The 25,587-nt window shown below is 40.1% G+C and overlaps 3 pseudogenes; 1 reads left to right on the top strand and 2 right to left on the bottom strand.

The window, feature by feature from the left end:
* Positions 1–1,692, bottom strand: part of LOC124961183 (uncharacterized) — an 88,319-nt pseudogene extending 86,627 nt beyond the window's left edge.
* Positions 1–25,587, bottom strand: part of LOC124962348 (soluble calcium-activated nucleotidase 1-like) — a 914,602-nt pseudogene that overhangs the window by 106,178 nt on the left and 782,837 nt on the right.
* LOC124961182 (YTH domain-containing family protein 1-like) overlaps positions 10,480–25,587 on the top strand; it is a 30,599-nt pseudogene continuing 15,491 nt past the window's right edge.

Here is a 25,587-nt window from a genome sequence, read left to right as displayed (position 1 = left end):
CACCATTAGGAACAATCACACATTTACCAAATGATCCCAACATAAGTACTTGTAGGTGTTGGGGAAGTGGACAGCAAGGTTCAGTGCTATGCCATAACTTGTGGAGGTAACTGGAGGATTTGTTTTGAATATTTAATAAAGGATCAAGTTGAAGAAGTACCTTAGTATGGAGGGGTTCCTCTGAGTGACGAGCTCAAAAAAGAAGTGTGTTAAAAAAAACTGATGAGAGTAAAGGGCAACCAACAACTCTCACCTACTATGCCTACTTTCCTGCTGGTGACCATTACAGCAATTCTTACTGTAACACACCAAGTCCTTTATTTTGGCTGATGCCATCTATTCAACTCTGGTAAAGATAATCACTTTCAAGCTTCTCTGCAAAACTATTTTTCAAGCAGACTGCTTCTGAGAAGCATACGAATGCACATGCTAACGATATTTAAAAAGTATTACCTGGGGTAGTTCAGTAACTGTTGTACTTTCAGATGACTTCTCTTCCCATAGCAAATCATTTTCTTGATTAGTATCTAAAAACAGGTTAAGAAAATTGTCCTTTTAAAACGTAAATGATGCTGAAGTTTGCTTTAAATGTGTAGACAGGCTCACCTGGCAAACTACCTTCTCAGTAAATGCCAGTGCACACGAATTTACACACAGCCAAATCAATCCTAGCAGTTTTTCACTTTGGGTTTTAACTTTAATATTAAAACTAAGAGGGAAAAAGGTCAGTTTTGCGCATTTAGTAACTGACCATACAAACCTTAAGCCGAAAGACCCAAAAGACTTCAAAGAAAGAAAAATGCTCGTGAAGTCTGAACAGATTTATCCTCAACACTCCTCCACTCCGGGCAGCTTTGCGCGAGTAGCACGGTGGGAAGGCGGTCGGGGCTTTGTCCGTCCTCGCTGCCCTCGGGATGCCTTCCGCGGATGGACGTCCGCGTAGACCTGCAGTCACCTCTACCCGAGCTGAGGCGGCGCACAGCGGCTGCACATCCGCAGCCGGGCAGCCTCCGCAAACCCCGCCTTTCAGGAGCAGCCGTCCCCAGGGCTCGGGGCTCCCTCAGGCCGCGGCGACAGGAACGCCTCGCGCCCACTTCCCTGCCCCGCACCCCAGAACTTTCCATCCCTAATTCGCAGCAGGCCCTACCATGAAGGACGAAAGCCCTTCGCCCAGCAGGCACGAAGACACTCACCGAGCCCGGCGCCGCCTGCTGGCCGCGGGGCAGCCCGTCCCGGGCGTCCATAACGACACGCAGCCGCTTGTCCAGGCGGGAGGAGAGGTTCCTGCGGGCCGCGGTCGGACCGCCCACTCTGCCGCCGGCGGCTGGGAGGGGCCTGAGGGGCAGCACGGCCGCCAGGGCGGCGCGGCGAGGCGTCGGCTCCGCAGCTGGGGAGACCGGGAGGCGGCGGCTTCTTGGCTCCGGGACCTTTTCCGTCGGAGCCGCACTGTCTCCGGCGGCTTTTTGTAGGTGGGCGAGTAGCCAGGTACCGAAAGGGCCGCGACGCTAAGCGGCTGAGGCCGACCGCCCGCCCCGCAGTACTTCCAGCGCCCGCCAGGGCCCCGCCCCCGCGCGGCGTGCGTGACGGGCACGCGGCCCGCGAGGTCCCGCCCCCGGCTGCGTTCCTCCGGGCGGGGATCTGGCGCTCCTGCCAGGCTCTGGGCCCGGATCCTGCGGTGAGAGGAGGCGGCATTCCATCTTCTCCTCTGGAATGGGTTGGGATAAACAATGTAATACTTTCCCCTAAGACACATCCTTATTTGAGTATCTCTTGATTATCCAAATAGAGTTCTTAATTCTTGTGGAAGACTTTAATCTCCCTGACCTGAAAGTGACACTTACATTTAATAATAAATTTGACTTTGATCCATGTGAAAATTTAATTATGAGACAAATTTTATTGAGGGGGAGCTTAGGAGATAGTTCTTTTTAAAAATATTTTGTTTTAGTTATAGGTGGACACAATACCTTTATTTTATTTTTATGTGGTACTGAGTATCAAACCCAGGGCCTCATGCATACTAGGTGAGCACTCCACCACTAAGCCACAACCCCAGCCCAGGAGATAGTACTGTTATGTGTTTTATTTCTAATTAATATTACATTAATATTGTTGCTGCAGTTATTTCTTCTCAGCATTTATTAGGTACTTTTACTTGACTTTCTGTATTGTCAGGGAATGGTGACCTTTATAGTTGAAGCAGGAATCTCCAGGAGAAAAAGTTGAAATTGTTGGTTCCTAAATACATTGGTCTTTTTGATAAATTGTTATTAATGGTGAGCAGCACACTGATGTTCAGGAATATCATTTTCCTCATTTTTAAATTAAAAAAAGTACACATACTTTACAAACTTGTGAAGACAGAATGACGTGTGTACACCCAAGTCCCTGCCATCTATATTCAGGTCCCAGAACTATGTCAGAGAAGATGGAAGAGGCAGTGACTGAGTGCTGAGGACCTGAAGGAGGACAAAGATGAGAAGGCACACTGGACATAGTGAAAAATGTAGTGAAGGAGGAGAACAAAGCTGATGAGTAACAACAGGAACTGCTGAGGATGGAGAGGAAGAGGATAAAGATGAGAAGAAAGAACAGGATGATGAAGAGCTAAAGTTGAATGAAGATACTGAAGAGGAAGAGGCCCAAGTGGCAGAAAGCAGAAAACAGGTGACAGCAAAGCTCTCTGCTGATGGGCTGGGGGTGGGAGGTCCCTCAGCGACTGGAGGTTTGGGTAGAGACACCCACCTTCTTTTTCTCCCAAGGCTTCTCATTTCTGTCTCTCCAGACACTTCCCCAATACCTTCACTAAGCCAATGTTCCACCTTAAGACCTGCCCCACATGAACTCCCCAGTTGGTCCCATTCCACCTCTCTCCTTCCTTGCACTCTTGCTCCCTCACCCCACCTATCCCACCAGCCTCTGTTCCAAGGGAGCCTTCTAAGGATCCTTCATATCTCCCAGTCTCACATGCAGTTCCATTCTTCCCTGCATGTCTCCCCTGAAATTCACTTAGATTCCTTTCATTCAGCACTAGTCTGGAGTCAGGGCTGGAGCCTAGCCTCATGGCTGCCCTCTTTTTAATACCCCCATTTTTTTTATAACTTAATATATAAATTATCACACTTTTTGTTTTTTATTTAAAAAAAGAATACTCTTAATGGTAATAGTTAAAACAGCAACATAGGAGTTACCACTAGGAAGAATGGAAAGGATAATGAGAGGAAGAGGGATTGTCCAGGGCATTATCAGTGTTCTATTTCTTGATGCAGGTAGTAGTTACATGTTGTGTTCCCTCTGTGATAATTCATCTATATAATTTTGATAATTGTTTTGTTTTTGTTTTGCTCAGTAAGATTAAACTTATTAAATAAAAAGTGGTGTAGAAAAGCAGAAAGAAGGGACTTTAAAAGGATACTAGGGAATACTTTAGGGTAATGGATATGCTAATTATGTACATTGTAGGGCTAATTTCATTGATATGTATATATGTCAAAAGATAAAAATATATAACTTAAATAGACACAAGTGACAATTATACCACTATATGTGTCTATTATACTACAATCCAGGTTTAAAAATGTGGATGCATCTCAAGCTTAAATTAAAAATGAAACACAATTTTATACAAGTAATCTTAAAAAGAGACTAAGAAGGCAACTGTTATTTTTCCAGCATCACAGAATATAATGACACCAATCTAAATAATATACTACTAGGAATATGTACTACTAGGTGATACGTTGTAGCCATTGTTGTATATGAAGTTTATCACTGATCAAAACATGTTGCACATGGCTGAATGCTCTAAAATTATTATAAAATCAGTGTAGACCTCATAATGAGATGAATAAACAGACCTATAAAACAAAAAAAAGACCCTTACAAAAGATCCTTGCCATTTAAACAATAAGTGATAGAAATTGCCCTGCAGCAAAGAAGAAAAATGACATCTTTTCCAAAGAAAGTCACTGGAACAATGGAACAATGGGTGCTGTGTAACCAAAAAAAAAAAAAAAAAAAAAGCAATTGTACCCTTTCTCATACCACATGATAAACATTTTCAGAGGTAATATTTAAGTGTAAAAGCAAAATATAAAACCTTTAAAAGTTGTTGTAAGAAAGGGAGTTATGGGATGGATGTGGTTGCATACACCTGTAGTACCTACTACTCAAGAGGCTGATGCAGGGAGATCACAAGTTTGTGGCAGGCAAACTTGGGCAACATAATGGGAAAATTTTTTCAAAATCAAAAAGGATTGAGGATATAGCTGAGCAGTAGAGCACCCCTGGTTTCACTGCCCAGGCCCCCTGCAGAGGTAAAAGGCATTTATTAATTTTAAAGGTTACATAAAATAATATTTCTAAAACTTTAATTTGAGCAAAACTGAAATAAAAGTTCTATTCATCAAATGATACTACTGAACAGTGCAAATAGAAGTGAAAGATAGGGAAAACTAATTGTCTCACATATAATCATATACTTTTAATAAGAAAAGATAGAGACCTCAAAAGCAGGTAAGAGACTTGAATAGTCACTTTATGTAGTAGATATCTAAGTATTCAATAATTCTAAAAAAGCTCAATGTGTTTTTAGAAATTAAAGAAATGTAAAAATGTCACAACATATAGACAAATTAAATAGTACTGATGAAGACATGGAACAAATGAATGAATGCTCATAAAGTGAAGATGCAATGTTATCATTATCTATTTGTGAAAACTGCTATTAAAGACACATGAGGGCTGGGGAGATAGCTCAGTTGGTAGAGTGCTTGCCTTGCAAACACAAGGCCCTGGGTTCAATCCCCAGTACCACACACACGCACAAAAAAGACACATGATAGTCCCCTGGGAGAAGCATAGACCTATGTAACTGCACATATGAACCATGCTAACATAATGATATAGCATTATTGGTCCAAACAGTTGAAACTCAGGGAGTGGGAGGAAAAGATAAATGATAAAGTATGCAGAAAATTGTTTGTAGGGCACAGCCACATTTTGTTCACATTACATCCAGTCTAACAAATAGAATAACACACCACAGTAAGTTTAATATAGTTGCCACACACATGTGGCAATTCACATGTACACATTTTTAAATGGAAATATGTAGAATTCATGAGAACATTAAAATTTACAGAAGCACACAAGCCTCGATTATATACACCAGGTGTGTGGATGATAAAACTTATCATTACAAAGATGACCATTTTCCCCCAAATTAATCTATAATATTATTCCAACAAAATTTCAACATAATTTATTTTTAATGGAAGAGGGGACCAAAGCAAAAATTTCTAAGATTCATCTGGAAGTTTAAATATATATAAAATTAGCCAAAATCTTCTGAATTCTAGGAGCAAAAGTAGCTGTCATTACCTGACACTAATGTATATTATGAAATAATATTGCAATAATAAACAACAAGGAAACCCAATACAAACAAAATCCATATGTAAGAAAAAAAATTATATTGTTAAGAGCAATAGAAAGCCCCATATAAATCCAACCTTATCACAAATAACATAAAATGTGAATGGGTGATAGGACCCAATATAAAGGGAGATGTTGGTAAGAAAGTGTGTGCAGAATGTACAAGGCCCTTGATTTAAACCACATCATCACAATACAATGTAGGTATTGAGGGGGTATGTGGGTGATGTTGGAAGAACAGCAGAACAGGAAGCCCCTAATTAACCCTTCATCCTCCTCATGTTTTAAGTTCCTCTTAGACAAACTCATAAATGAGTTGAGAGATGTAGACATTGGATAACTGAGAAAATATCTCCCATCAGGAGTAGGGAATGTTGTGGTACACTTGGGCATTTGATCTGCCTTGGGCAATGTGGATTTTTACTAGGACATAATCCCCACAGCCAGTGTCAACCTGAGTAGTGAAAGATTGGGACCAGACATATAACATATAGCTCTAAAGTTTCCTGTGACTTGAACCTTATTTAGTGCTGGGAGAGAAAGAAAATAAATATACACAAGTATTAAGCCACAGCAAAAAGTGGTGGTTTTCAATGGCTATGCAAGTACTTCCATGGGTTTTATTTCTAGGGATCTGTGCAGAAGACTTAAATCTCAAAGCTAACAGTTTATCCTTAGAAGGGATTTGTCAGTATAATCTGCCACTTGCTATTGCTAATAGATAAGCTTCTATCTAGCCTGTATCAGAGTTAATAGGAGAAAATAAATAGACCATTTCATGAGAAACTTACTGTCCTCTCATTCAGGAGGACATTTGTTTTTAACCTTGTACATAAGGTCATATCAATTTATGCTTTAAATATGTGTATATAATATTCATGAATGGAAATAATATAATGAAAATGTCTTTAAAATTTTGTATTTCTAGTCTTATAAGGAGGCATATTGAGCTTTGAACTAGGAAACAATTCCCTAGGGTAGCATTGTCCAATACAAATAAAATGTGAGGAACAAATGTAATTTAAAATTTTCTAGTAATTACATTAAAAATTAAAAAGAACAGGTGAAATTGATTGTAAAAACATATGAATATTATGGGAACAATATAAAATTATTAATGAAGTGTATTTATTTTTGAAACTACATATTCTAAAGTTATTATTTTCAGTCTTCTACACATCTCAGTTCGCAGCAGCCTCATTCCAGCTTTGAGAGCTATGTCTCACCTGACCTCCGGGCATTTAAGAGCCTGAAGTTCTTCTTTTTAGACCAGAGGTAATAGAATACACTTTCTTACCAATATTTCTACTTAAGGCCAAAGAAAAGGAGACACAATGCCCTAAGAGAGCGCAAGCACTCCAACCAGGAAGTGTCCAGGAGCAGATCACTGCCTCCCACCTGATGCTGGGTACAAAACCATTCCCATTCCAAATAGCACACAATAAAGAAATGAAGATGGATGTCCCTGGGGGGTGTACCATATCTTCAGATATTCAACAGTCTAGACTCTAGAGTTTAAGTAGATTAAAGGAAAACTTCCTATTTTTCTATTTGGACTTGGACCTAATGGACAGGGTGTGATGTGTTTCTTCACAGGTACAAGGCCCTATGAGAATTTTAGCACCAATCATGTGCATGTATGTCTACATATACTTCAAAATAAGTCAATACCATCTGTCAAGAGATCAAACCTTAAATTTAAATTTGGAGAAAATAAAATCAGTACCTATAGAACATCAATGACTTATCAGAAAACTTGTGTACAATATGTGGTTGCATCTTTGTATCCTGCCTTTAATGGTTTCATTAGTTATCTCTCGGTGGGTAATAAGACAATCTAAAATGTTATTAGCTCATTATTGGGTTGATTATCAATTCAGAGCTGCAGGCCTGTGAGAGAAGCAGAGCTACAGACTGTCCTGTAGACTCTTAGGGAAGGAAAACATCACTGTACTGCATGTGAAGCTCAACAAGACTGCAATCTAGGTACTTGAGACTTACCAGAGTCACAAAATTTAATTCCTTTTCAACTTTTGATTTAGTTCCAAAAGCTTCAAGGGCTTTTCAAAATTTCCCAAAGTGATCCACATAATGAACTACATAACTTTTTTTTAAGATATTTTTCAGTTGTTGATGGACCTTTTTATTTTTATTTATTTATTTGTATATATGCAGCACTGAGAATTGAACCCAGTACATCATATGTGCTTGACAAGTGCTCTACCGCTGAGCTACAACCCTAGCCACAAGTACATAGCTTTAACTTCTATTTGTCAAATGTGGGCAAAGAGAACCCTCAGGACACCATTAACTGTATCAATTTGTTTGACATACATGGATGAGCCACTGTTTGGTGCATACATATTTATGATTGTTATGTCTTGCTGATTTATGCTTCCCTTAAGTTGTATGAAATGTCCTTCTTTATCCCTTCTGAGTAACTTTGGCTTGAAGTTCACATTATCTGATATGAGGATGAATACCTCAACTTTTTGGCTGATTCCATGTGCATGGTATGTTTTTTTCTCATCCTTTCACCTTTAGTCTGTGGGTATCTCTTTCTATGAGATGAGTCTCTTACAGGCAGCACATTGTTGGATCTTTCTTTTTAATCCAATCTGCCAGCCTATGTCTTTTGAATGATGAGTTCATGCCATTAACATTCAGGGTTATTATTGAGATATGATTTGTATTTCCAGTTATTTTGGGTTTTTTTGTTTGTTTGTTTTTAACTTAATAGTTTCTGCTTTGATTGACTTTTCCTTTAGGGTAGTTCCTCCCTTTGCTGGTTTTCATTGTTTTTTTTCTTTAATTTCCTCCTCATTATGATATATTTTGCTAAGAATGCTTTGTAAGTGCAGGTTTTCTACTTGTAAATTTTTTTAAACTTCATTTTTCATGGAAGCTTTTTATTTCATCATCACATCTGGAGCTTAATGTTGGTGGGCATCCCTTTTCTTTGCTGGCATTCCTCTTCTTTCAGAGCTTGATATTGTTATTCCAAGACCTCCTGGCATTGAGGGTCTAGGTTTAGAAATCAGCTGAGTTCTGAATTGGTTTTCCCCTATATATAATTTGATTTTTTTCTCTTGCAGTCTTTAAAATTCTATCTTTATTTTGTATGTTTGTCATTCTCATTATAATGTGCATTGATGTGGGTCTGTTGTAATTTTGTACATTTAGGGTCCTGTAAGCCTCTTGTAGTTGATTTTGTATTTTATTCTTTAGATTTAGGAAAATTTCTGGTATTATGTCATTGAAAAGTTTGTGAATTCCTTTCATTTGTATCTCCATGCTTTCATCTATTCTGATAAATTTTAAATTTGATCTTTTCATGTTATCCCATATTTCTTAGAAGTTCTGATCATGGTTTCTTACCATCTTCTCTGTATGGCAGACTTTATTTTTAAGAGTATACATTATGTCTTCCATTACCTGAGATTCTGTTTTCTAAGAGGTCTAGTCTGTTGGTGATACCTCCCATTGAAGTTTTAATTTGGTTTATTTTCTCCTTCATTTTGAGGATTTGTTTGATTCCTTTTTATAACCTCTGTTTCTTTATTGAAGTGACCTTTTACTTCCTGTATTTTCTCTGTGATACCATCCTTTATTTTGAAAATCAGTCTAACTATGTAACTTCTAATATTCTGTTTTGAAATTTCTTCTACTCTGTTGTCTATGGATTCTATTGTTGGAACCTCTTGGTTTGTTTGAGGTGCTTTGTTCCCTTGTTTTTTTCACATTGTGTGTCTTCCCATCCAGAAGTATTGATCTGGCACAGTACAGTTTCTACCCTGTACTCTTATAGTGTCTCTGAAGGTTTCCAGTACCTCCCCTTAAAGGGGAGGTACTCCAAATAACCAGTATTAACAGCACCCAATACAAACAATATACAACCTTAAACCAAAGAACTCCTATTATGGCATCTACAGTTTTGTCACAATAAACAGAAATAATGTGTTCAATTATTGTCTACAATATAAACAGTAAGTTTGCTAAAAGGGTTTACTGTTTCAAATGATAGACAATGAGGGAACAGATACAGTGTAAAGGTGATGTTTATGGGGGAGAAGGAGAGAATATAGATGTAAAAAATTTATAGTAAGAGCAAAGAAAAAATGAATAAATGTTGACTGTTTTCATGAGAGAAGTGCAAAAGAGAATCTTGGTGAGACACATAAGTGAGAGAAAAAATATATACAGATTTTTTTAAAAAGTAAAAATATAAGAATATATAAGAAAAGCATAATATACTAGGCAGACATTCCATTCCTCAATAAATTGATGCATGAAAAACATTTGTATTCAAAGATGGTAGATATGTGAGAGAGAGAACAAATAAAAGAAGAGGAAAGTCTCAATGAATAATTGAAAAATTGCTTCTGTTGGCTTTCAAAAATTTTCTCAGTTTCTCTTCTCTGCTTATGTGTGGGCTATCTGAAATTCGATGGTAGCTCCAGTGCAGTGAGTGGCAAACCAATTGCCTGGGTGAGCCAATAGCAAGATGTTCTCACACCCTCTTCTAGTCTTCCTGTCCATTGTAGCTCACCCTTTCTGTCCCTGTGCACTTCAGAACTCACTGAGCTGGAGAGAGCCCAATTTTCTCCAGTTTCTCCAACCTGTGCTCCCCCTGGGAGCAGGCTTTCCAGGCCCCCAGATAGGCCCACACAGACTCAGCTGCTGTCTAACAGATCTGGGTTTCAGGTATCCCAGGATCTGCCTTGCTGTAGTCCCAAGATCTCAGTGCCATTCTAACTTGAATGGATGTGTTCACACAAAGAAGTGACTCTGCAAAGAGTTAGCCAAATGGTGGCTATAGCACTCCCAGCAAGAAGATCTAAGGAGCAACCAGATTTGCAGATATCCAAACAATATATCTCTAGGTCCTGGCCCATGTTCCCAGACTGAGGTGGCCATGGCCAGAGATGGCAACAGTGGTGGTGCTAGCAAACCTACAGGGCCCTTGGCCCTGTACTCCCAGGTCCTGTCTGGTGTCCCAAGATGGCAATTGTTTGTTTACCAAAACCTGCAGGTACTGTGACAATGGACTTTGAAGCAGCAGTGGGCACTGGGCAGCAGGTGATGCACAGATGGTTTGCTGGTGATCTCCCCTTGGCCTTCTTGACTGCAATGTAACCATTGAGATATCTGTTGATAATTTAATGGAGGCTTCCATACATTGCTTTCAAAGTTCTACAACTTTTGGCAATTTGATTAGTCTTACCTATATTTCTTTATGTTTATATTAGCTGAAATTTATTAAACCTCTTGAAAATAAGTCCCTTGCTTTCTTCACATATTATAAGTTTTAAGATCTTATTTCTTATAGTAATATTTCTACTTTTTTGTTTCTTCTATTCCAGCTGATGAAATCCCATAAATCCTGTATTCCCTCTTCAATATTTCTTGTTTTTTTCAACTTATACTCTTCTTTCTTCTGACCTATTTTTAGTTTACTGAGTATACATTATGTCTGAAGAAATCTAGTGTTGAACTACTTGTCAGTGTATTTCAGTTTAGCTATTTTTAAGTTCCATAACTTGTATATGTTATGCTTTCTATTTCATTGTTTATTTGTTGATATTCTCTTTGTTTCTGCAGTCATTTTTCTTACTTTTTTTCTTTAGTTTATCTGTGTTGCCTTTAGCTTATTAAGTATTAACATATTTTAGTTTGCATGGGATATTTTCTGGAGATAGATTTATTTCCTTTGGTGGTCAGCTGTTCCCTGATTTTATATTTTTAAGTTGTTATTGGAACATAAGAAGAAAGAGTGAACTCTTCTTGGCTAGAATTCTGGGATTTCTCAAACATTTTCTAGGGATGTCCAATGCTCTCTTGTACATGCCTCTGTTTTCAGTGAACTTGTCATTCAAATTATAATGTTCTTCTCATTGACACTCTGAGTCAGAGCAGACAGAATTCAGCTCTTTAACCAGCACCTGAACAAGAAAGAAGTTGAATGCCTGTTCCGTTCCTTTTGCCATCCTCAAGGAGGAGCAAGAAATTTGTAAAATATCCTCCAAATCATGCCTTTCTCTTTCTGCATGGATAGCAGGTGTGAGGAAGTAAAAACCTTGACTTTTCTTAGAGGTTTTTTTTTTTTTTTTTTTTTTTTTTTTTATTTTTATTTTTATTTTTAATGTAAACAAATGGGATACATGTTGTTTCTCTATTTGTACATGGCGTAAAGGCATACCATTTGTGTAATCATAAATTTACATAGGGTAATGTTGTTTGATTCATTCTGCCATTTTTTCCCTTCTCCCCCTCCCCTCCCACCCTTCCCCTCCATCTATACAGTCCTTCCTTCCTCCATTCCTGCCCCCCTCCCTAAACCCAACTCCAACCCCAACACTAACCCTTCCCACCCCCATTATGTGTCATCATCCACTTATTAGCGATATCATTCTTCCTTTGGTTTTTTGAGATTGGCTTATCTCACTTAGCATGATATTCTCCAGTTTCATCCATTTGCCTGCAAATGCCATAATTTTATCATTCTTTATGGCTGAGTAATATTCCATTGTATATATATACCACATTTTCTTTATCCATTCATCAATTGAAGGACATCTAGGTTGGTTCCACAATCTGGCTATTGTGAACTGAGCAGCTATGAACATTGATGTGGCTGTATCTCTGTAATATGCTGATTTTAAGTCCTTTGGGTATAGGCCAAGGAGTGGGATAGCTGGGTCAAATGGTGGATCCATTCCAAGTTTTCTAAGGAATCTCCACACTGCTTTCCAGAGTGGCTGCACTAATTTGCAGCCCCACCAGCAATGTAAGAGTGTACCTTTCTCCCCACATCCTCGCCAACACCTGTTGTTGGTTGTATTCTTGATAATTGCCATTCTAATTGGGGTGAGATGGAATCTTAGGGTGGTTTTGATTTGCATTTCTCTTATTACTAGAGATGTTGAACATTTTTCCATATGTTTGTTGATTGCTTGTACATCTTCTTCTGTGAAGTGTCTATTCATTTCCTTAGCCCATTTGTCAATTGGATTATTTACATTCTTGGTGTAGAGTTTTTTGAGTTCTTTATAGATTCTGGAGATTAGCGCTCTATCTGAAGTATGATTAGCAAAGATTTTCTCCCACTCTGTAGGCTCTTTCTTTGCATTGCTGATAGTTTCCTTTGCTGAGAGAAAGCTTTTTAGTTTGAATCTATCCCAGTTATTAATTCTTGCTTTTATTTCTTGTGCTATGGGAGTCCTGTTGAGGAAGTCTGGTCCTAAGCCGACATGTTGAAGCTCTGGACCTACTTTTTCTTCTATAAGATGCAAGGTCTCTGGTCTGATTCCGAGATCCTTAATCCATTTTGAGTTTAGTTTTGTGCATGGTGAGAGATATGGGTTTAGTTTCATTCTGTTGCATATGGATTTCCAATTCTCCCAGCACCATTTGTTGAAGAGGCTATCTTTTCTCCATTGCATATTTTTGGCCCCTTTGTCTAGTATGAGAAAATTGTATTTATTTGGGTTTGTGTCCGTGTCCTCTGTTCTGTACCATTGATCCACCTTTCTATTTTGGTACCAATACCATGCCGTTTTTGTTACTATTGCTTTGTAGTAGAGTTGAAGATCTGGTATTGCGATACCCCCTGCTTCACTCTTTCTGCCAAGGATTGCTTTAGCTATTCTGGGTTTTTTATTCTTCCAGATGAATTTCATAATTTCTTGCTCTATTTCTGTAAGGTACATCATTGGGATTTTAATTGGAATTGCATTGAATCTGTATAGCACTTTTGGTAGTATGGCCATTTTGACAATATTAATTCTTCCTATCCAAGAACATGGGAGATCTTTCCATCTTCTAAGGTTTTCTTGAATTTCTTTCTTTAGTGTTCTGTAGTTCTCATTGTAGAGGTCTTTCACCTCTTTTGTGAGATTGATTCCCAAATACTTTATTTTTTTCGAAGCTATTGTGAATGGGGTAGTTTTCCTAATTTCTCTTTCTGAAGATTCATCGCTTATATATAAAAATGCCTTCGATTTATGTGCATTGATCTTATATCCCGCTACTTTACTGAATTCACTTATGAGATCTAAAAGTTTTCTGGTGGAATTTCCTGGTTCCTCTAAGTATACAATCATATCATCAGCAAATAGGGATAGTTTGAGTTCTTCTTTTCCTATTCGTATCCCTTTAATTTCTTTGGTCTGTCTAATTGCTCTGGCTAGAGTTTCAAGGACGATATTGAATAGAAGTGGTGAAAGAGGGCATCCCTGCCTTGTTCCAGTTTTAGAGGGAATGCTTTCAGTTTTTCCCCATTAAGAATGATATTAGCCATGGGTTTAGCATAGATGGCCTTTACAATGTTAAGGAATGTTCCCACTATCCCTATTTTTTCTAGTGTTTTGAGCATGAAGGGGTGCTGTATTTTATCAAATGCTTTTTCTGCATCTATCGAAATAATCATGTGATTCTTGACTTTAAGTCTATTGATATGGTGAATGACATTTATTGATTTCCTGATGTTGAACCAACCTTGCATCCCTGGGATGAAACCCACTTGATCATGGTGCACTATCTTTTTAATATGTTTTTGTATGCGATTTGCTAAAATTTTGTTGAGAATTTTTGCGTCGATGTTCATTAAGGATATTGGTCTGAAATTTTCTTTCCTCGATGTGTCTCTGTCTGGTTTAGGAATCAGGGTAATATTGGCTTCATAGAATGAGTTTGGGAGAGTTCCCTCCTCTTCTATTTTCTGGAATACTTTGAGAAGTATTGGAATGAGTTCTTCTTTAAAAGTTTTGTAGAACTCGGCTGAGAACCCATCTGGTCCTGGACTTTTCTTTGTTGGAAGGCTTTTGATGACTTCTTCTATTTCATTACTTGAAATTGGTCTATTTAAATTGTGTATGTCCTCCTCGTTCAGTTTAGGCAATTCATATGTCTCTAGAAACCTGTTGATGTCTTCGAAATTTTCTATTTTGTTGGAGTATAGATTTTCAAAATAGCTTCTAATTATGTTTTGTATTTCAATCGTGTCTGTTGTGATATTTCCTTGTTCATTCCGAATTTTAGTGATTTGGGTTTTCTCTCGTCTTCTCTTTGTTAGTGTGGCTAAAGGTTTATCAATTTTGTTTATTTTTTCGAAGAACCAACTATTTATTTTGTCAATTTTTTGTATTGTTTCTTTCGTTTCAATTTCGTTGATTTCAGCTCTCAGTTTAACTATTTCCTGTCTTCTACTACTTTTGGTGTTGGTCTGTTCTTCTTTTTCTAGGGCTTTGAGCTGTAGTGTTAGGTCATTTATTTTTTGAGTTTTACTTCTTTTATTAAATGCGCTCCATGAAATAAATCTTCCTCTAAGTACCGCTTTCATAGTGTCCCAGAGATTTTGATATGTTGTTTCTTTGTTCTCGTTTACCTCTAAGAATTTTTAATTTCCTTCCTAATATCTTCTGTTATCCATTCATCATATAGTAGCATATTGTTTAATCTCCAGGTGTTGGAGTAGTTTCTGTTTTTTACTCTTTCATTAATTTGTAACTTCAATCCATTATGATCTGATAGAATACAAGGTAGTGTCTCTATCTTCTTGTATTTGCTGACATTAGCTTTGTGGCATAATATATGGTCTATTTTAGAGAAGGATCCATGTGCTGCTGAGAAGAAAGTGTATTCGCTCTTGGTTGGATGGTATATTCTATAAATGTCTGTTAAGTCTAAATTATTGATTGTGTTATTGAGATCTATGGTTTCTTTGTTCAATTTTTGTTTGGAAGATCTGTCCAGTGGTGAAAGAGGCGTGTTAAAATCACCTAGTATTATTGTGTTATGGTCTATTTGGTTTCTAAAATTGAGAAGGATTTGTTTAACATATATGGATGAGCCACTGTTTGGGGCATAGATGTTTATGATTGTTATATCTTGCTGATTTATGCTTCCCTTAAGCAGTATGAAATGTCCTTCTTTATCCCTTCTAACTAACATTGGCTTGAAGTCCACTTTATCTGAAATGAGGATGGATACTCCAGCTTTTTTGCTGAGCCCATGTGCATGGTATGTTTTTCTCCATCCTTTCACCTTTAGTCTATGGGTATCTCTTTCTATGAGGTGAGTCTCTTGCAGGCAACATATTGTTGGATCTTTCTTTTTAATCCAATCTGCCAGTCTATGTCTTTTGATTGATGAATTCAGGCCATTAACATTCAGGGTTATTATTGAGATATGATTTGTATTCCCAGTCATTTGGTTCATATTTAAAATTTTTGACACATCTTGGTTCCTCCTTTATTTGACAGTTCCTTTAGGATAATTCCTCCCTTTGCTGATTTGCTTCTTTGTTTTTTATCTCTTCCTCATGGAATATTTTGCTGAGAATGTTCTGTAATACTGGCTTTCTTTTTGTAAATTCTTTTAGCTTTTGTTTATCATGGAATGATCTTATTTCATCGTCAAATTTGAAGGTAAGTTTTGCTGGGTATAAGATTCTTGGTTGGCATCCATTTTCTTTCAGAGCTTGAAAAATGTTGTTCCAGGCCCTTCTAGCTTTTAGGGTCTGGATTGAAAAATCTGCTGATATCCGTATTGGCTTCCCCCTGAATGTAATTTGGTTCTTTTCTCTCACAGCCTTTAAAATTCTGTCTTTATTTTGTATGTTAGGTATTTTCATTATAATGTGCCTTGGTGTGGGTCTGTTGTAATTTTGTGTATTTGGAGTCCTATAAGCCTCTTGGACTTGATTTTCCATTTCATTCTTCAGATTTGGGAAATTTTCTGATATTATTTCTTCAAATAGATTGTTCATTCCTTTGGTTTGTTTCTCTAAGCCTTCCTCAATCCCAATAATTCTCAAATTTGGCCTTTTCATGATATCCCATAGTTCTTGGAGATTCTGTTCATGATTTCTCACCATCTTCTCTGTTTGTTCAACTTTGTTTTCGAGGTTAAATATTTTGTCTTCAATATCTGAAGTTCTGTCTTCCAGCTGTTCTATCCTATTGGTTGTGCTTTCTATGGAGTTCTTAATTTGGTTTATTGTTTCCTTCATTTCAAGGATTTCTGTTTGGTTTTTTTTCAATATCTCTAACTCTTTATTGAAATGATCTTTTGCTTCCTGAATTTGCTCTGTTAACTGTCGATTGGTGCGATCGTTCAATGCCTGCATTTGCTCTTTCATCTCATCGTTTGCTTCCCTAATCATTTTAATTATGTACATTCTGAACTCCCTTTCTGTCATTTCTTCTGCCATGCTGTCGTTGGATTTTATTGATGTAACATCTAGATTTGTTTGGGGCATTTTCTTCCCTTGTTTTCTCATATTTTTCAGGGATCAGTGGGTCATTAAGATATTGCAGATTTCCTCTATCAACTTATAATGTCCCTGAAGATTGTTAGTATATCCCCTCTTATCCTTCAGTAGCCTGAAGTCTTGGAGGAGGTTGATAATGCAGAGCTCCGCGAAGAAGCTGCCTCTCTAGGGTGGTGACCCTCAGGTGGCGTATATTCCCTGCTAGTGGGCAGAGGTGTCTCCACTTGTTGACCAATGGTCATCCAACGGGGAAGTAGGCTGGGGGCTGAGGCAAGGCCTGTTTGTGCCTATGTCTCTGACTTTACTGTCCCTGTGGGAAAACCTCCCCTGGCCGGGAAGAGTCACTCGGTGGGGACGTCTCGCTAGTCAGTTGCCCTCCTAGAGGTTCCCCTCAATCTACAACTACCCCCTGGGCTGGGCTGTCTTCTTCTGCAACGATCCCAGGGGCCCGGACCTACGTCCTGGGCCTGGGAGCCTCACCCTTCGCAGGCGAGTCTCCCTAGGCTGCCTCTCCCAGAGAGTCTGCCCGCCGCCCTGGAAACTTCGCTCCGCCCCTAGGCGTGTCTCTGTGCGGCTCTTCCAGCAAGAAGCCACCTAGCTCCTGGGACCCTGCTCTGCACCAATCGCCTGCCTATGCAGCCCCTCCCCTGAGCCACCACCTGGAGCCCCGTACAATAGCTCCGAGACACAGAGACCCGCCACACACCTCCTCCTCCGGACAGCCGCCCGGTTTCCGACGCAGTCACTAGGAATCCAAACAACTCACTTTGGGTCTCCTCCTCCCACCAACCACCCGTAGCCCTAGGCAGTCACTCCAAGTCCAAGTGACCCGCCCTGTTCCTCCTCCTCCTCCTTGGGGTAGCCGCCCGGGTGTTCAGGAGCGGAGGCTCCGAGACCAGGTGACTCACCACGCTCCTTCTCCGAGCAGGCCACCGGTGTTCCGGAGCGGTTGCTTTTAGTCCAATCAACTCACCACTCGCCTCCTCCTCTGGCAACCGCCTGTGGTTCTGATGCAGTCACTCACAGACTAAGCGTCCCACCGCTCTCCTCCTCCAGGCAGGCCACCAGTGTTCTGGAGCAGCTGCTCCGAGTTCAAACAGCTCCTCACGCAGCTCCTCCTTCGGCAACCGCCCGCAGCTCTGATGCAGTCACTCCCAGGTCAAACAACAAGCCACGCTCCTCCTCCTCCTCCGGGCAACCTCCCGGCACTCAGGAGCGCTAGCTCTGAGTTCAAACAGTTCACCACACAACTCCTCCTCTGGCAACCGCCTGTGGTTCTGATGCAGTCATTCCCAGACCAAGCGTCCCGCGGTGCTCCTCCTCTTCCTCCAGGCAGTCCCCCGGTGCTCAGGAGCGCCCACTCTGAGTTCAAACAGCTCACCACGCAGCTCCTCCTCTGGCAACCGCCCGTGGCTCTGATGCAGTCACTCCTAGACCCAAGCGACCCGCCGGGCCTCTCCTCCTCCTCCGGGCAACCCCCCGGTGTTCGGAAGCGGTCACTCTGGGTCCAAACAGCTCACCACGCAGCTCCTCCCCAGGCAGCTGCCCGGAGCCCCAGCGGCTGCTCGAGTCCAAGCGCTATGCTGAGCCGCCTCCTCTACGATGATCCCAGTTGTCCGTGTTTACCGCTCCAGTGGGGGGAGGGGCGTCTCGCCGAGCAACTCCACTTCGCAAATTCCCTGCGTTCCGGGGCTACCGCCCCATCCGGGACGCCTCCCCAACAGGAGAGACTCACCCGGCAGCTTTGAGTTGGTCCCAAGTCTCTCACTATCTCCTCTTTTGAATCTTGCGTCCTGGAGCAGCGTGAAATGCAGCCGCCCTCTAGTCCGCCATCTTGGCCCTCTTAGAGGTTTGATACAGTTTTCCATAGCTAGTCATTACCTGGGGTGTGGCAACTTCTTAGCAGTTTTTGGATTTCTTACAAAGTTAAATTTTTGTTCATATATTGCTGTTCTCTTTGTGGGAGTACAATATTCCAGAGCTTCAGAGTCTATCACTGTACTGGCATTATTGAATTGTAGACTTTTTAGCTGTATATTTTTGCATTAATTTTTAATTGTTGTAAGTGGTTAAAATATCAATACCGTATCACAAAAAACTTAGAGCTGCTGCTAATCTATTATTTCATAGAATATAGGGGAAATTTATAATTTCATAGTTGCAGCCAGGATGCAATCTATAGTACTATGGTACATTGTACTATGTTTATATATTCCACCTACAGATGTAGTGCTTCCCACATATATGCTCTAATTTTTGCTTTTAACAGAATTTTTATTTTAAATTGAGTACACACATACACTTTTGTATTTATCTATACATTTACCATTTCTATGGACACAGATTTTTACATAGATCCAGGTTTTTTCCTAGTGTCATTTTTTTCCTATTCTAAGAATTTCCTATGTCATTTTTATACTGCATTTTTACTGGTCTTTAGTTTTCTCTGTTATTGTTTATCAAGATATATCTTATTTCACCTTTATGAGGATAGTTTCACTGGATACAACATCAGTATCTATTTCTGTCAGAACACAATTCTTGATTCTTGGGGCTACTGGTATTAGTCTAACTTCCTAAATTTGTTCAGGGCCTTCCTACTACAAATTTGTCATTTAGCTATCTGTATACTCACAATCTGTTAGTGGTGTTTTATGCCTAAAATGGTGCCAGGGGACTTTGTCCATATTCATTCTACCTTTGCATTTATGTAGTACCCCCAGGTCTCTTCTTTTCATAGGCTTAGCTGGACTGCGAAGTAACCACATGGGATATCTGATTTTTTTTTATTACAGTTACTTCCTGAACCTTGAAAAGAGTTCTTCTGATAGGCATTAACATGTCCCTCAATTTCCCACTGTGATTCCCACAGGGCAAAGCTCCATACTGCATCTCTTCTATAGTTCAAGTTGCTATTGCCATCATTTCTAATCATGTTATTGGGTCATCATATAGTTACCATGAGCCGATAGAAGCTGAAACACCATAGCAAACAACATGCAACTCAGTCCATCATATGTCTTGTTTTCATTTTGTAAGACTGGTAGCTTTCTAAAATAGAATAATATTTTTTTTTTCCATTGGGAGATGCCATGAAAAAACTAAACAGATTTCTTCTACCTCTGAAAGAGATTATACAGAATTAATATAATTTATTTTCTATGTATATGGTTAAATTCACTATTGAAACCATCTGGGCCTGGTCATTCTATTTTGGAAGGTTATTAATTATTTTTACCATCCCTTTAATATATACAAGCCTATTTAAATTGTGTGATTCTTCTTGTGTCAGGTTGGGTAAACAGTGACTTTGGAAAAAAAAAATTTTTTTTTTAACTAGGCAATCAAATATGTGGACATAGAGTTGTTCATGCTCTTACTTTCTTAGTTCAGTGTCCATAGGATCTGAAGTAAAAGTCCCTCTTTATTTTCTGCTATTAGTAGGTTATATTCTCTTTTCCCACCTTCATTGTCTTGCTTTAGACTGTGGGATTTATTATTTCTTTAATATAACAAGTTTTTATTGGTGATTTTCTTTGTCAAGTTTTGTTTGCAATTTTATTAATTTCTGCTCAAACACTTTTTATTCCTTGTCTTGTCCATCCGTGAGAATTAATTTGCTTGTCTTTTTCTAGTTTTCCCAGATGAAAATTTGGATTATCAAATTTGTATCTTTATTATTTTCTAATATATACATTCCTACTATCAATTTCTAAGAACTACTTTTGTTGTATCCTAGGAATTTTGATAAAACATTTTTTTTTTTTATTTTCAGTTCAAAATACATTTAAAATTGAAATCTCTTGAGATTTCTTATTTGGTCTATTATTTATTTAGAATTATGATATTTAATCTCTACATATTTGTGAATTTTCTGTTATCTTTTGGCTATTAATATTTATTTTATAATTGCTTGGTTTTAGAGCAATAATTTTATAATTTATATTCTTTCAGATTTGTATGTCCTGTGGTGGAGAATTGATCTATGTTGGTAATTGTTCTAAGTTAGTTTGAGAAGAATATGTAGTCTCTTGTTAGTAGAAAAAGTACAGTTATGTGTCATCAAACATGTTGATATTTGAGTTGAGTGTGTAGCACATGCCTATAATTTCAGCATTGAGACTGATGCAGAAGAATTACAAGCTTGAAGTCACCCTCAACAAATTAGTGAGACATTGTCTCAAATTTAAAAATAGTAAAAAATAGTTCTGGGGGTGTAGCTCAGTGGCAGAGTGCCACTAGATTCAATCCTCAGTGCTGAAAAAAATGTGAATATGTTCAAAGAAATATGTAGTAAGGCAATTTTGTGATTGTGCATCATAGAGTCTGCTTACACAAATCTAGATGGAATTCCCTAAAACATAGCTAAGCTACATCTATTTTATCTTACAGGAATTAATCTCATAGGTTGTTTTAACACAATGGTAGATATTCATGTGCATGAAGACATTTAAATAGAAAAACATCAGCAAGTGAATATAACTACAGCAATTTTGGGTCTGCCCCTCAAATTCACCCCTTTAGGATTCCTTGCTGTACAAACTTCTCATTTGAGGTCTTTCACAATGATCCCTTAGCAAGGAGGCAGAGACCTGCATCCACTGGCCACAACAATAATATAAACTGCAATGATATACAACCAGAAGAGAAATCCCATCACATAGGATCACTAAAAACCATTGCCAATTTTATCCTCTATTGAAGTGGCAATAACAGTTTTTCTCAGATGCATCTTTTTGTCTAGGGACATAGTCTGGATTCACCAAGATAGACTGGCAGCAGAACTCACAGGTGATCTAGAACATTATTCCTGGTATGTGTTTACATTTATTTCTTTATACAATATCATACGATTGGAAGTCTTTTAGTCATATTATTCCTACAAACAAGAATGATTCTTGGGTCTGGGAAAATAACTCAGTTGGTAGAGTGCTTGCATTGCAAGCATGAGGTCCTGGGTTTGATCCCCAGTACCACACACACAAAAAAAAAGAATGATTCTAGGTCTATGAACTATAACTTTGTAATGCTATTTTATTAATTAATAATGATATATATTTGTGTGATTTTTGTTTTTTCCCACCATATAAGAGTACAGTGAGGGTACATCTTTTATAAGATACCTTCGCCCAAAGATGTGTGAACTCCTAGATTGATGATTCTGTGACCCAAGGCATAGAGGTTTGCTACTCTAACATAGGTGTGTGCTCAGTCCACAATGGTGTTAGTGAGGATAATCACATCCATCTAGGAAAATGCATGCCAGCTTTAAGTCCCAGGAAAGCACTGTGGCTGCCTGTGGTGGCTTCCCTGGGTGATGATACCATACTCATACAGCTTGTACCCACACTTCAGCAGTCTTGGTATGTACCAGCACCAGGAAACTCATAATTGATCAAAGGGAAATAACATATGTGCCCTTTAAAATTTGTGTCTCATCTATGGAACATGCCCAGTCACATGTAACCTGACAAGGCCATTTACTAGTTACCCATGGCATCATGAGGAGATCACACTCCAAACCTTTTCCCCATGGGGCTAAAAAGGCTACCCAATGAAGCTGGGAGAGATCTTTATTGTCTAGGCCCATGTCTGATCCACAGTTTGCCTCCTATTCAATTCAGTCAGAGCAGGTAAAAGAACATTTCTTTGTTTCCCAAATCTGGGCTTAAGCACAACATGCTTTGTTGTCACCTGGACCTGTATTGGAGCTACTGTGCGATGCAGTAAAGCCTCCACAGGAGTTGGTCCCCCACATCAGGGATGCTCATTCTGAGGCCTCACAACTACTCATGTATCCATGGGTGCTGTGTTTACCTCCTCATGGAAGATGGGTTGACTGCAATCCTAAGTCCTTGCTTAAGTGGGTCATTATCTCTATCTTGCCTACAGCCTGTGGGTGATATGGGACATATAGCTCCCATTGCATCTGTAACTGAGTTGCTCATGGTTGCACATTCTGACAGTAAAATAAGTACCCTGATCACTCTTTATTATGATGGGCCAGTCGTACACCACCATCACCACTGCCAGGGTGTGAATCATAGTACACTGATTTGCTTGGCCACTGGGTCAAGGAAACAACAAGCCTGTAGTGGTATCAACTGCCATCAAGACAAAAATTGTTCCTTCTGATCTTCTTGGTAAAAGGCCAATGTAATCAATCTGCCATTAGGTCCACACATTACCTGACCAACTGTGTATCCAAAGCTTCTAGGGTGAGGATATTCCTGAGCACAAAGCACACATGCCTGGCAGTCCTCTACTGGAGTATTCCACATTAAAAGCAGACCCCATTGTTTGACTACATTCCACATAGTTTTCACATCTGCAAGCTGCAGGTAGCCATTCAACCAGGTCCCCAGGTTGGTGGGAGATATATGTTCTAACTACTGCACCCTAATCAAAGCATTGTTCCCTGGGCTAATCAGGCGGTCATGGCTAGTAATGAGTCCTATAGTCACCTGTTACTGGTGGCCTAGGTCTTGGAACTCTAACTACAGAACTTGTCCCTAAGCACAACTTCACCTACCATCACCATTGAGCTTAATTTATTGGCTATTTTGTTTTGTAGTGGCATCAAACCAGACAGTGTTTATTTCTGGCTCCCAGCCACTGCCATCTACACAGGCAGTTGTCTATGGCTAGAGCCATCAGTGTTCCAAACCCTGAAGAGTATAGGTGCCTTTATCCAAGGTGTAGGTTTGTTTATAGTTCACCTACATAGGTAACAGGCCCTAATACCTCCTGAAGTCCCTTGGTCCTGCCAGCTTCGGGGGCGTTTTCTTGGCCTCTGCCAGTTTCTACCACATCTAGGTCCTCTTGGCTCTTGCCAGCTTTTAACACACTTGGTCTCTCTTGACCCCTGTTGGCTCCTAGAGTACCTGAGCTTGCTTGGTCCCTTTTGGTTACTAAAATATCTAAGTCACAAGGTTGTACAGGATCAATGACAAGTACCACATGAAATGTCTTGCCCTTGTCAGATTCTGGAACCCCTAAATCTCACAGGCATAACAACAAAGTGACCAGGGCCTTTCCTTGCCTCTTTCCAAATTATTTTCCCAAGTCTACCAACTCCATTTGACTGGCAAAACATGTTGAACTTGATTAATTGGACTGGCCCTGCTGGCAGCTGCCTACTAGAACCATTGGCTGCTAATGATTCATTTTCTGCATTACTACTGGATGGGCTTGTTGGTGTTAATATTCCTCCTTCTCCTCAGACTCCATCAGCACTAAGGGGGCGGCTGAGGGGTATTTTTAAGATATAGAGATACTCCTCCACTACTGTACCCTGGCTCTCAAGGCCTCCTCCTTATCTTGTAACTCCCTTATCTGGGCAGAGTTTGGTAAAGCTGCATCAGTTTTCACTCTAAAAGCTGTAAGAAACATTTACTTCATGGCCCAGTAGCCATTTGTGTGACTCCTCAAACCATTTCTCTATCTTGCACCACTGCTGCCACCTTTCTCCTTGGCTGTGGGCTGGTACCTGAGTTCTGTTGTTCAGTTCACACTGCTCCACTTGGTCCTTGTCCACTGCAGGGTTATCAGAAGTCTTATCTGGCATACCCTCAGCTTGTCCACTCCTCCCCACCACCCACCCGCTGCTCCCGGCCCACACAAGCCTAGTGCTAGTGCCAGGTTGGGCCGCTCCCACAGAGTTGGCAGTGGGCATTGAGCTGTGCACATGGGTCAATAGGCTGGGCCTGGAGGAGGCCCAAGCCAGTGGCACCCTCACTGCACTGTGCTATTCATGAAGCATATCAGCCACCCATGTGGACCCCTAGAGAAAAAAGGGACAAGATAATAAAGTACAAAATGGTTCTTGGCATCAGGATACAGGTGATGACAATGACTTTGAGCCCTACCTTTCTGGACAGTCCAATCCGAGTAACATTTACCCCTCCATGAGTGATTCCTACCTGTCCAGCTACTATCCACCATCCATGGGATTTCCTTACTCCCTCAATGTGGCCCCATGGTCCACTGCAGGGGACCCTTCAATTCTATACCTCACCACCTATGGGCAGCTCCATAATAGAGATCATTATTTCATGCAGGATGCTATTTTTGGGCAGCCAGGAGGCCTGGGGAATAGCATGTATCAGCATAGGCTTAGTTTCTTCCCTGAAAACCCTTCATTCTCAGCATGGGTGGAAGGTGGTTCTCAGAGGCAGCAGACCCAGAGCTCTGCATATGGAAGCAGCTACACCTACCCTCCAACTCCCTGGGTGGCTCAGTTGTTGACAGGAAGACAGGTTTTCACAGGGATACTCTTAATAAGGCACCTAGGATGAACAGCCTGGAGCAGGGTATGGTTGGCCTGATGATTGTGGTTGTCACCACCTCTGCAGTCAACATGGTAGGCTCTGTTGTCAGTAGTGTGGCACTGAAAGGTGTCTATCGCGTCTCCTGCCCGCAGAGAAACACGAAACCGGATCGGGGCAAGTTCTTTATTTTCTGCAGTCTGCTTCTTCTGGCTGGCCAGCAGCCGCGGGCCGCTCTTGCAAGCGCCTTACATTACATACAACAACCAATCAGCTTATAGATCACGAGGGGAAAGCATGGACAGTAATGGAGCATAATAGTGTGGATATAGCAATCATGCAGTGTCCACGAGGACCCATGACCAATCACATTAACTTCCTCAAATAACGCCACTTGTTGGCAGAGAGTATTAGTCTGCTGGAGGTACCTGGTTTTGTTCTCAGCACTTCCTTGGCACCTTGCCAGGCGCCATCTTGGCCACGCCGAAGGGCTGGGGGCCTGCAGTACCCCGACAGCTCCCCCTTTTTTATTTATTAAAAGAATGCTGGCTTGGGATCGTGCCTGTCTTAGGCGGAGTGGTCAACCATCGTCCTTACCCGTCATCGGATAAC

This window comes from Sciurus carolinensis, chromosome 12 (assembly GCF_902686445.1).
Source record: "Sciurus carolinensis chromosome 12, mSciCar1.2, whole genome shotgun sequence".
Taxonomy (NCBI): Eukaryota; Metazoa; Chordata; class Mammalia; order Rodentia; family Sciuridae; genus Sciurus; species Sciurus carolinensis.
The sequence above is the reverse complement of the archived record's forward strand: the minus strand, read 5'-3'. Positions and strand labels throughout refer to the sequence as shown.